Here is a 12697-nt window from a genome sequence, read left to right on the forward strand (position 1 = left end):
TTTAATAATAAAACTAATGAATTGTAAAACCCTGTCCCTCATTCATTATTTTTTTCAGGATAGCCTGAAAATATTCTAGTTTCATTGTTATTATTCTTTTGTGGAATGACTATTTTTGTTTTTGTTTTTCGAGACAGGGTTTCTCTGTAACTTGACCCTGTCCCTGAGTTTGCTCTGTAGATCAGGCTAGTCTCAAACTCACAGAGATCTGCCTGCCTCTGCCTCATGAGTGCTAGGATTAAAGGTATGCACCACCATCACCCAACAGAAGGAATAACTGCTTTTGTGTTTATTATATGTGCTAAAAATATATTACTGAATCTTTGCTCATCTGTAGATGTATTAAAGTGATTCTTGTATTTATTTGTTTTTTAGCAGTAACTGAGGAATGCTTTCTGAAATTTCATTTACTCATATCGAGGAAAATATCATCTATGTATCATTTATCTATCTATTATTACCATTTGTCTGTCTATCTACCTCTTTATTCTGTAAGTGGGGCTTGCAGGTGTCATGACTCATGTGTACAGGTCAGCTGATTGGACCTGAATCTCTCTTCGTATAATGTCGGCTTGAGGTATCACCCTCACGGCAACAGGGTCAGTAGAAAATACCCTTACCCACTTTGGTGGTTTGAATTTGTATGTGTTGTCCCCAGCTGGTGGATCTGCTTGGGAATTATTAGAAGGTGTGACCTTGTTGGAGGTTTCAAAAGCCCACTCTACAACCAGACAGTTCTCTCTCTCTGCCTTTTACTTGTCAAGAAGATTGTAAGCTTTCAGGTGCTGCCTTAGCACCATGCCTGCCTGCCATTGCCATGACGACTTTGGGCTCTAACCCGCTGGGAACCTGTAAGCCCCAAATAAATTCTAACTCTTGTAAGTCGTCCAGGCCATTGGTGCTTTGTCATATCAATAGAAAAGCAGCTAAGATACCACTGCGGCATCTCTCTAGCCTTTGGCCAGTATATAATTTGATACACACTTTAGAAACTTCATAATGTTATTTAATCCTTTTTTTCTATGATGTAAAAATATCTGAGGAATGAAATTTCAGCAAGAAACGACTTATTTTTTCTAACAGCTGGAGAGTGAAGTCTGTCATGTTGAAGAAGGCATAGTGACAGGGAAACAAGACGGTTGGCCATATCTCACACAGTTGGGACACACAGAGGCACGAGTCCTGAGGTTCACCTCGATTTCCTCTTATTTTCCTTTCTCTTCATTATTTTTCCCATGCTTAAGTGAGGGATGTATGCTCAGTGTGGCTTTTCCTTTCTCTCTAAACTTTTCTGAAAATAGCTTCATAGAAACATACAGAGGTGTATTTACATAGAAATTCTTTGTTGTTGTTATTGTTACAATGTCCAGGACTTCTCATTGGCTAGTTCTGTCTTAAGTATTAACCCATAACTACAAAAGTGCCACTTTAATTGCTAAGCTATACCTCTGGATTCTGAGTTCTCATTTTTGTCTCACAATTCAAAATGTCCTTAGTCCCCCTCTAAAATCCTTCAACAGTTTCAATATTGTTCAAAAGTCCAAAGTGTCATCTGAAAATAAAGACATCCTCTTAATTGCATGCCCCTAAAATGAAAAACAAAGCCAAAAACAAGAAACATTGTCGTACATATACTTTCAATGAAGAATTGCAGGTAATAAAGATTCCCAGGTGAATAAGGAGTAGTAGTGAGTGGTATAAGAAAGAAAGAAAGACTGGACCACAGCAAGATCAAAATCTGGCAGGGAAAGCATCAAATCCAGCAGCTACAAGTTGGGCATCCAGGGCATGTGATGGGATCATCCAGTCTCCAGGGGACTTATTTGGCCCCACCCCTCCAGGTTTGTCACATTAGGCACATAGAGCCTCATTCTTGGCTGAGTTTTCTTTGAGCACGCATCTTTCCTTTGTCTCATAGTCTTGGCATCCTTAACATCCTAGCATTATTATCACAATTTAGGCTTTACGTTAACCACTTCATGCTGTGGTCTTTCAAGGCCCTTTGGAAGAGCTTTCACTGTGTCTCACATTGCCTGTGGAAATCTGGAACGTTGGCACAAGCCTTCAAGATCCCCTCACTCTGGATCCTTGCATGCCTGCAGAACAGCACTAGCCTGACGGTGCTACTGAGAGTTCCACTGCAAGACTAAGATGCAGTCTGGCTCATCTGGGCCTCAGCTGTACTCTCTGCCATTGAGTAATGAACCCGGCAGAAAACTTCCTGAGTGGTTGACTATGAGCAGAGAAACCCTTCAGTGAAATTTCAACTTATGCTATCTCCTTTCAAACGAAATTTGTAGTTTCACACCATACAGCCTTCCATGAGACATGAGTCTCAAGACATCTTTTCAATTATAAAACATGAGGTTTCTTGACAGTGAAATTGCGCCATTGTTAAGATATCTGCTGTTGGACCCATTGTGCTTGTTGGCAGCTTTAAATGTATATACATTCCTTTCCTGGACAGCTCCATAATTTCAATGTTTCTGTCCTACTTATTTCCCTTACTGCAGAATTGGGGAAGAGTAGTAAATGATAATCATTACCCAGGCTGAATGATATGCTTTCTTGAAACTACTTCCAACACGTGAATTGACCTGTTACATTTGAATTCAGCCTCAGGTTCCCAGGACACAGGAAGATTGAAGTTAGTTTTCCAGCATGTAGTAACAATACCCTTTGGCTCAGTTCTAAGAGAGTCCTTGTTTCATTTGATGTGAAGATACACCATGACCATGACAACTCCTATAAAGGAAAACATTTAGTTGGGATGGCTTACAGTTTTATTGGCTTAGTCCATTATCATCATGTTGGGCAGTGTGAAGAGAGACAGGGTGCTGTAGAAAGAGTTGAGTTCTACATTTTGATCCTCAGGCAACAGGAAGTGAACTGTGTCTATACTGAGCATAGCTTGAGCATAGGAGACATCAAGGCCCACCCCCACAATGACACACTTCCTTCAAAAAGGCCTTGCCTACTCCAACAAAGCTATGACTCCTAACAGCGCCACTCCCTATGAGCTTATGGGGGCCAGTTATATTCAAATGACCACAGTCCTTGTCCTCTGAAACTTCATGAACTGGGTTTCCACTGCCCATGAGTCTCTTAGAATTATGGTTGTCCAAATCCCACCAGGCGGCCGACTGAGTTATTCTTACAGAATTATAAGCTTTTCCAACAATGAAGTATAATACTTTTCCACATTTCTCCTACAAACCAGTTCTAAAGGCCTATGAACCACATGGTAAGGTTAGTTACAGCAACAGCCCTACTTAAGTGTGTCATTTTATTTTTACCTTGGTTACTTTTCTTACTGCTGTGAAAAAGTACCTAATAAAGGCAACTGAATGGAGATAGAGTTTATTTTGTCTCATGGCTTATGAAAGAATAAAATCATATCAGGAGAAGGCATGGCAGTGGGATCAGGAAGTATCTTGTCACGTCACATCCGTGGTCCGGAATCAGGCTCAGAAAAAGATGAATACTGGTACTTAGCTCACTTTCCTTTTATTTACTAAGTGCACAATCCAGCCAAAGCAGGGTGCTACCCATACTTAAGGACAACTTTTTTCTAAGAATAGCTTCATAGTTGCACTTAGAGTGTGGTGATGTGCTGTGACCTGCATAGCTTTGAGCTGGACGTAACTGGGATGGCCTGGGAATGAGAATAATTACAGACACACAGAAAAGCTGGGATCAGGATGGCCGTGGCCTCTGATGGATGCCCAAGCAGCAAGGACTTATTAGACACAGTTGAACAAGGTGGGTTAATGTAGGAAATGGCTCTTTGTAGGGGAACAGTCAGTCTCAGGCTACCATAATCTGGGAAGAGGAAGCCGTGGTTGATAAGTTGTCTACATACTCTGTTTAGCTCAAGGTCAATCATTCATCAACATTAGTAGTTGGACCAGGGGAAGTCAGCCCTTTCCGTTTTCCTGATCCTGATCAGGTAAAGACACTGCCATTCCCGTGAGTCTATACCACTGGCATCCTGGATTTGGCTGTGACCATACTATGAATGCCCATTTGTACAGAGGTACACTCACTTTTCAGGGTAATGCTGAATATAGTCAAATTAACAATGAAGTCTAATTATCACAAATAGTTAATGTAAGCTCTAAAACCTACTGCTAATATCTGGTTTCCAGCACTAGAGTAAACCTGCTGTAACTTCGATTTTGTTTAAAACAGAAATGATGCAATAACATAGAGTAGATAGCTACGGATTCTTACTGTAGGGTGAAACCCAAGAACATTTTTAGCCAGATGCCTTTTTGTCTGGATGATTATATGAATGAGACTATGTAAATGATTTTTATAAGACAAGACATTCGTATCGTGTTCTCTTGAAGTTCTGACCTCAAGGGATATGCAATATACAGTATACAAAATCAATGACCATTCTTAGACATTCAAGAAAAGAAAGCAATTTTATATCTAAACTTATATATTATATTTCTATATCTCTGCTGGAGTATGCAACTTAAGGGATACTGGTGTGTCAGTGATATTTAAGCCACGGGGCAGGGGACATTTTGTGGGGAGGTAGTGCACCTAGAGAAGGTATTGTCAAGGTCAGCATTCCAGCATACAGCAATACCTAAGAGTCTTCTAGAGACAAAAGATCTTAAACAATGATAAAATAAGTCAGGTAGGGAAAGGTAAAATAGGCAACACTGTATAATCTTGGAAGCTTAGTCTTAACAGCAAAAGAACTTCAGGACAATGGTTGTAGCATCTCTCAATGACAGGCTGCTTAGGTGTTGTAGTCATGACAGCTTCTGTCAGGGTTGGTCCCCAGTCACCCTAAGAGATTCACAGGAATGTTGTGCATGACATCATAAGGAAATATGTTTTGTTTATAATAATTAAACCAAATTAGCATAATTTCCTTCAAGTACTGGCCTCCACGTGTATGACATATATATATATATGTATATATATATATATATCAATGGTAAAATGTTTTCAAAGATAATGAAGTTACCTCCTTAAACTGACTATGTCTTATACTATTTCTTAATATTTAGATTAAAGCAGAGCTTTTTCAAAGCAGAACTGTGATTTATTTGGTGGGAGTTCTTCAGTTTCTGAAACTTAACAGACTGTGAAAAAATAGAAGAACCCATCTGCAGTTGTACTCAGTGGCTAACCTTACAAGCTTATATTAAGTAACTTAAAGTATTTGTGCCATGGCTGGAGAGACAGCCCATTCAATAAAGCACCCAATTCGAAAGAATAAGGAACTAAGTTTTTTACTCTTAAACCACACAAAGTTGGCTTCACCAGCATATGTCTGCAACTCTAGGGCAGAGGGTACAGACACAGAACTCTCTGGAGCTCATTAGTCAAATGTCTCAGCCAATTGTGGAGCCCCAGGTTTATTGAGAAACCCTGTTTCAAACAGTATGCTGAAATGTGTGTGAGAAACACCTAACATTGATCCCTAGAACACACACAAACATTTGCACATACATCCACATGCACATTTATGCACCTACGCAAACGTATACACACCACATCACACACACACACACACGTTTGTATCTTGTCCAAAATAACAATGAAAAATAGGTAAAGTACAAAGAGCAATCGGGAGATTTTTTATTTATCTTTTTTAGCAAGAAAAAGAAATGCTAAGGTGAGTGTTTGGCTTATTTTTTTCTACTTTTCTACCGAAGAATTACTAAATACTACCAATCCTATTTTCAGTAACTGAAAACGTGAGCTGTTCAATGAAAGATAACCGATGAACTTTTCATCTGGAAGGAAACATAACATGTTAACAGTACAGTCAGTATATGTCTCCACATTGAGACCTATTACAGAGAGAAAAACGACAGAAAGAAACGAAACGATTTGGATGCAAGCACGATGCTGCTAAACCAACATTAAATTCTCTCAGGCTGGTTATTACTGTTACGTAAGAGAATATACTTGTTCTCAGAAAACACACAGGCTTAAAATGGCAGTATATACAGTTTGTTTAGGCAGAGTTTTTCATCTGGACTGATGGCTCCTTGATGAATGACATAGAAACTTATTATTAATTATAAATGCTTGGTTAATAGCTTAGGCTTGTTACTAACTAGTTCTTACAATTTATCTTAGCCCATGTTTCTTATCTACGCTCTACCATGTGGTGATAGCTTTTTTTTTTTTAAGCAAGGTATGTTCATCTTGCTTCTCCCAGTGCCCCCTGGTAACTCCCCTCTTCATCTCCATACTCTCTTTTTTTCCCCTGTCTGCAGGTCCTACCTAACCTCTTCCTGCCTAGCTATTGGCCATTAGCTCTTTATTAACCAGTGGGAACAACAGATCTACACAGTGTACAAATGGGACTATTCCTTAACATTTGAAAATGATTTCCAACTTTTAGTGTAGGCATCTGTGTAGACAGGCAGTTTCAGAGGTAGTGAAAAATTATAATATGGCAAGATTATAAAATTTCATAAGTAAGACCAAAATGATTGTAGCAGTTTTCTGTATGGTGCTTCCAATGTTCCTTTAGTTTTGAGATTATTTCAAAAAAGTTATCAAAAGAAAGAAATATTTTATTGCATCAAATGGTCTTCATTCTTTGTTTTTATGTCTTCAACTATATTATATTTGGAACCTCTCATCTCTGGGCTGCTTTTTCAAGTTTTTATTTTACCCTTCAGATCCTTTCTCATATATATATATAGCCTCAAGTTTTGTGTTTTGTGGGATTCCTGAGTGTGTCTCTGCATCAGTATTTGTTTCTTGTGCCTTTTTTTTGGTTTCTTTTCCTTCTGTTTGTTTTGTCTGATTAGAGTATAATTATATTTTGTTATTCTTCCTTAGATTTCTGTTTGTTTTCTAATGAGAGAAGAAAGGAGGTAGATAAAAATGGAAAGGACAGAAGGGGGGAATAGAGGAAGAGGAAATCAGAGCTAGGATATATTATGCAAAAACATATTTTTAGTAAAAGAAGAAAACATAGGCTGGCTACTTTTTAACAAATGCATGGAAGCTACCTGGTTGTGAAGTATATTTAGAATATTCTGATAGAACGCCACTTGATGTCACATAGAAGAAAGAAATATGAGCCTTCTTCATGCTCTTACAATATCTAACATTACTCATATGTTTAGAGTTGTACAGACACACTTCTGTGAGCAGCAACATCAGAGAACTTTTCTGACTGAAGATTTTGATTGACTAATCATCTTCATTCTGGCTTTAGGGAGGTATATTTAGAGTGATAGATACTTGGCCCACTCAACTGATTGCCCATTGGATAAAGAATTATGGATTTCCTGTGGGTTTTGGAGCTTAAAGAGGTATTTTTTCTCTGACCCTTAAAATACGGACCTCTGCCTTTCTCCAAGAACATCAGTATGTATTTATCTTGTGGAAGGATAATGCACCCTTCAAGCAGTTTTAGATTCCTTCATTTTTAGGTATGCGTTCTCTTTGGGGAGGTAATCAACTACAAAGAAAACATTCTTAGCCATGTAAGAGATTAATAACACTCTACTTATATTTCAGTTGGACTGATGATAAGGATTATTAATACATGGATGTCAATTACAAGTTCAAACTGGTTTATCCTTCCAAATCTAGTATAGAGTATTGGCTGTGCTCATGAAGTCCAAAGACATACTTCTGGATTCGAATCCAGGTTTCCATGCTGATTAGGTAGGCCTTATTACAAGTTCAGCACCCCTTTGAAATTCAGTGAGTAAATTAATGATAAGATAAAAGTCATAAACATGCTTTGAAGATCGACTAAATCAAAGCATGTACAGAGAACAGTTTCCCCCATAGTGTAAGTAACAGAACAAGTTATCTATTTGGAATTTCCAACATTGTGGTTCATTATCAGTGTTCCTTATGCCCCCCAATTCTTTTGCCCACAAGTGTAGTGGTTAATCTTGACTGCCTTAATTTTACCGAGGGAAGCATAAAGGTAAATATTAGTAAAGAGCATCTTTAAAAATGGCATTCTGTGGTTAAATAGATAGCTTTGTCTTTAGAAATACTTGTTGATGTTCCATAAGATCCAAGTTCAGTTCCCAGCAGCCATTCCAGGTAATTCACAACTGCCTAGAACTCTAGTACCAAGGGATTAGACACTAGCTTCTTGCCTCCTCAGACATATGGCACAGACATACCCATGAAAAAATATTAAAATCAACCTGAACACTTGCATCCTGCGAAGATGTTTCCAGAGAAAACCAGCCCAGCAGAGAAGGCCTGCTCTGATTGTCAGTGCCGTCATCACATTGGATGAAGGCCCTTGAGGAAAGCAATCAGTAGACACAAGATGGTAATCATATCAACATCCCCACCAACCTCTCTCTGCTTCCAGGCTGCTGTGTTGTGAGCTGCTCTTTTCTGCCTTTTGTCATACTCTCTCTGCCATGGGCAATGAGAACTCTCAAACAAATAGCGAGCTAAGTCTTTCCTGTGCTGTTGTATTACACTTGTGACAATGAGGAAGAGCCTTGAACACTGCAAGAAAATACTCAAGGTCGGTTCAGGTGTTTCCTGGGAATGCCTGCTTCTACAGTCTTGCTGTGTGTGAGAACCCTGCACCACCACCACGGAGACCCTGAGCCACAAAGCAGAGACCTAAGGGTAGCAGGCTAACTGAGTGATGGGGGGTGCTACTCCTTCCTGTAATCTGTTTTAGAAGGTTGGTTTACTCATTTCATTTGCCAAAACTGGCCATCGTGCTAACGAACAACAATTATTAGTATTGTTTATAAGAAATCCCTATGCTTAGCCTGTTGGCAGATTCTGCTTATGTTGTATATAGGACATAGTTTGTCTGGAAAACACCAACGTTGATACACATGGTTCCAGAATAATTCCAGTTTCACTCACTACAGTGTTTTAGCTTGGACATAAATTACAAAATTTCCTATTAATGATGGGAATTGAATACATGGTCTCCCCATTCTTATACTTCATCTGTCTCAGATATATAACTCGCACTTTCCTATCTTCCTAGAAATTTACATGGTAAATAATAACTTTGCCTTAAGTAGCAAACCTTTAATAGGATTGTATTCTTATTTATTTTCCATTTTATAGAATTGAAACAGTAAGCCTCATAATAAGCTTTATTTAGAATAAAGCAGTATATCTAAATACATTTTGACTTCATGGAAATTAACATACAAATCATTATTCTGAAGTATTAGGGATTGTAATTTCACTAGTACAGATGGTTATTAAGTTGTTTGTCAATATTAAGCAAAGAGTTATTTTCTTGTCCACATTGTTACAAATTTATAGTCTCCGTGAATTGCAATTATAGCTTTGAAAGTGATGCTGTCAAGTGAGCTGAAGAACATGATTTCATTATAATAGAAAGTTTCCAATGTTTGCTTTTTAAATTTTAACCCAATAATTAGACTACCTTAAAAGTGGAAGTGTTCATAATTTCATAAATGTCATTCCAAGACAAAGCCTAAATGAATAATTAGCTTTGCTGCTTTACACACACGTTGCTATAGTCCATATCATGTTTCTGTTGCCTCTTCAATTCTGGCAAAAACGGTTTGACACAGCTAAAACAAATTCAGGTATTTTACATGAAGTAACCACAGAGAGTTAGTTTGCTTTGTTCCAACTATAGACTGGGTAGACACAATGCCCATGCTCACATATCTCTGTAGTTTGTACTTCTTTATTCACAATGCAAAGAAGTTAGAAGTTTATCCTGAGACTTATTTCTTCCTATTAAAATGCAGCAGACAATCACTACAATAACAATATTGGTTGAGATGTGGCTTCTCCTTTCCCTCAGACCTACGTCCTCCTTGTCATGCTGTCTACTTTTATGCATACGAATTACAAATTAATGGGATCGAAACAACAAATATGAATTTTTGAATGTCCTTTCATTTTATGCTTGTATTGTTTTTATCCCCTCTGATTTCACAAACACACTCTTTCCAAATAGGTTGCCTGTTTGCACTGAGCTCTTTGAAATTGAAAGGAAACTGAGAAAACCTCATTATGAATTCTTCCTGGAGCAGGCCATAAAACTTATCTTTTCTTTCACCCTCTCCTGGAAGAGATCGCGGCACCGTTATGAGGCAGGCGACAGTCTCAGGCCCACAGGAAGGGAAGGCTTTTATATCTGAAAGTCAAGGGACAGAAGAATGTGACAAGTAGGACTTGTGCATCCCCGACTTGGCTGCCCTTAGATGCGACCTGCTGTGCAGTTGCAAATCTGCCTGGTGGTTCTCTCCTTAACACTCACCTCATAGGTGCAGGGAGCTTCCTCTGTGTGACTGATTTCATGAGGCCTCCCATGGGAGCTAAAACCTACACAAAATGAACATGGGCTTCTCTCCTGGCAATCTGGGGTTATAAATCTGAGGGTTAAAGATGCCCCTTTCCTCCCGCAAGCCCCCAAGAGTCGAAGGAGCAGAGCCAATAGTTATTTCATTAGTTTACAGGTTGAACATTATAAGTATACGCTGTGCTTTACAGTCTCAAGGAGCCCCCATCTGCACAGATTTTAGTTTTAAAATATTTTTTTAAGTGTCTGTGTTTCAGTCGCCTGTATCCTCACTGTTTAACTACTAACACCCCAAAATGGTTGTAATGTTACGGCAGCCTAAAGAAAGACTGAAACTCTATCAAGGATAAAAATGAGGAGAAGGTTTCTTAATATATAAAGTGGCGGGGAATGGTCTTCTGTGTATATGTTTCTCTTGTCGGTTCATGAATAAAACACTGATGGGCTTATTGGCTAGACAGGAAGTGACGTAGCTGGGCAGAATCAGGATATAAGCAGGGACAAACAGGAAATCACTCTCTTCTCTCTGGAGCCGCTTAGCGGTCATCATGTGAGTTTCCAAAGTAGCTAGAGGTCCGGACCTTTCTCTGGTAAGCCAAGACCACGTGGAAATACTTTGATTAATAGAAATGGGTTAATAATTAAGACAGGGCTAGCCAATAAGAAACTCTAGACATCGACCGAGAGTTTCATAATTGATATATAGCATCTGCGTGTTTATTTGGGGCTCCTGTGGCTGTGGGACCAGACTGGCGGGAAATCATACTACATAGAAAGTGTCTGACATGTCTTAAATGTGTTCCAGGTAGTTCAGTGGTGCTGGGTCTAGCCTGTTGCACTTCTCCAAAATTATGTTGCATTCACCGGCTTCAAACTTCTTGCTTTAACATCTTTTCCATTGTGGGTGTCTGGAAACATATAGAGCTTGAACTACTATTGTCTCAGTAGCTTTTTAATTCAGAAACGTTAAACAGTCATCTGTCACAGGACTGACTATAAACATCAGTGGCGGCCTGTTTGGGATGCACTATTTTTGAATGAGCTCTTCCTGAACCCGGGGTCCTTGGTGACCCAGCTTGATTAAATGACACAGTAACGCTACCTTAGAAAACTACCTTTCTCTATGTTTTTAACAGGGAAGATAATAATTGCTTTAAAGTCCTGGCTGTCAGTCTGGGCCAGTCTCTCAGTGTCTGGGAAATATTAGATCGATAAGCCCCTGTGTATACGAAACCCCATGGAGGCTCACACCCTCACATGGCGAATTACTTGCCTCTGATTTACATACGTCCTCCTGCATTCTTTGTATCATCTCCCAATTGTGTATAATAGCCAGTCCGCATACATTTTAAGTACACAGCTGTCTAATGTAGAGTCCAGAGAGCAATAACAAGATGATAAATCTGCATGGATTTAATACAGATTCACTTTTCCTCCTATAATGTTTAATCCACAATTAATTAAATTCTTGGTGTGGAATATATGGTTACCCAAGATCTGTTATAATTTATATACTATCCATAGCCCAATTATGCATATGAGCCCCCAAATTAATGCATTTAATGGTTAATGGGTGTTTCAATGCTTAAATATTTTGGATGATTTAAATCTCCTTTTTAATATAGAGCTTCTACCTTCAGTTATTTGCTAGGCAAATAATATTTTCTGCAAACAGACGGGTCATGTCTTTCCTACTCAAACAGTTGTGATCAGATTCGGCTAAGTTTTATTAACAGAAAATCAGCCTAGGAATGGATTCAACTAGATGTGAAGTAAATATGTTGAATAGATACTATATAAATACTCATGCTAACAAAAATGGTATTTTTCTTATTGACTATTTCTGTTTTTTTTTTTTTTTGATGTGGTTCCAGAGTTTGGAATTAGCTAGTGAAACAAACATTACAAAAGAAACCTCTTTCAGAGAAAATCCATCACCCTCTGTGCTAGTAGCACTGTTAGTGGTGATAACTGGCACCTACTGAGTATTATGTCTTGTAGATAGTGGGTATGAGCTTTGACTACACTCTTGCCTAATTATTGGAAAACTGTATGAGTCTATTAGTTGTATCCGAGGCCCAGCCTTACCAAATGAAGGAATTAGATGAAAGATACTTTGCCATCTCAAGTCACCTAGTTTGGAGACATGTAGAGCCAGAGTTGCAAATAAACCTGCCTTGGAGGCCTGTTTGTTTGGGGTTATAAAATTCCTGCATACTTTCATGGGAATGTGTCTTAGTCATAAATGCACTTACCTAATGTAGGTAAGACCCAGCATTCAGTCTCCAATACTGATATATGTCCCGCGCTACCGTCTCGCCAGCAAGAACGACGCAGAACACTCGGATCCTTCTGCAGTAAAGCTTTAATGCATCTTGAGAGATAGATGATCAGCTTCTTAGAGGGAGACCCCAA

The 12697-nt window shown here is 38.8% G+C and overlaps 1 long non-coding RNA gene across 1 annotated transcript in view; it reads left to right on the forward strand.

Annotated features, from left to right (window-relative positions):
* The first annotated feature begins 10735 nt into the window (after positions 1-10735).
* LOC121133680 overlaps positions 10736-12697 on the forward strand; it is a 28299-nt gene continuing 26337 nt past the window's right edge. The window contains exon 1 of the long non-coding RNA XR_005870637.1: positions 10736-10872. This is a non-coding gene — a long non-coding RNA (uncharacterized LOC121133680). The remainder of the gene's footprint in view (positions 10873-12697) is intronic.

The sequence above is a fragment of the Mesocricetus auratus genome, unplaced genomic scaffold, assembly GCF_017639785.1.
Source record: "Mesocricetus auratus isolate SY011 unplaced genomic scaffold, BCM_Maur_2.0 Super-Scaffold_100023, whole genome shotgun sequence".
NCBI classification, from domain to species: domain Eukaryota; kingdom Metazoa; phylum Chordata; class Mammalia; order Rodentia; family Cricetidae; genus Mesocricetus; species Mesocricetus auratus.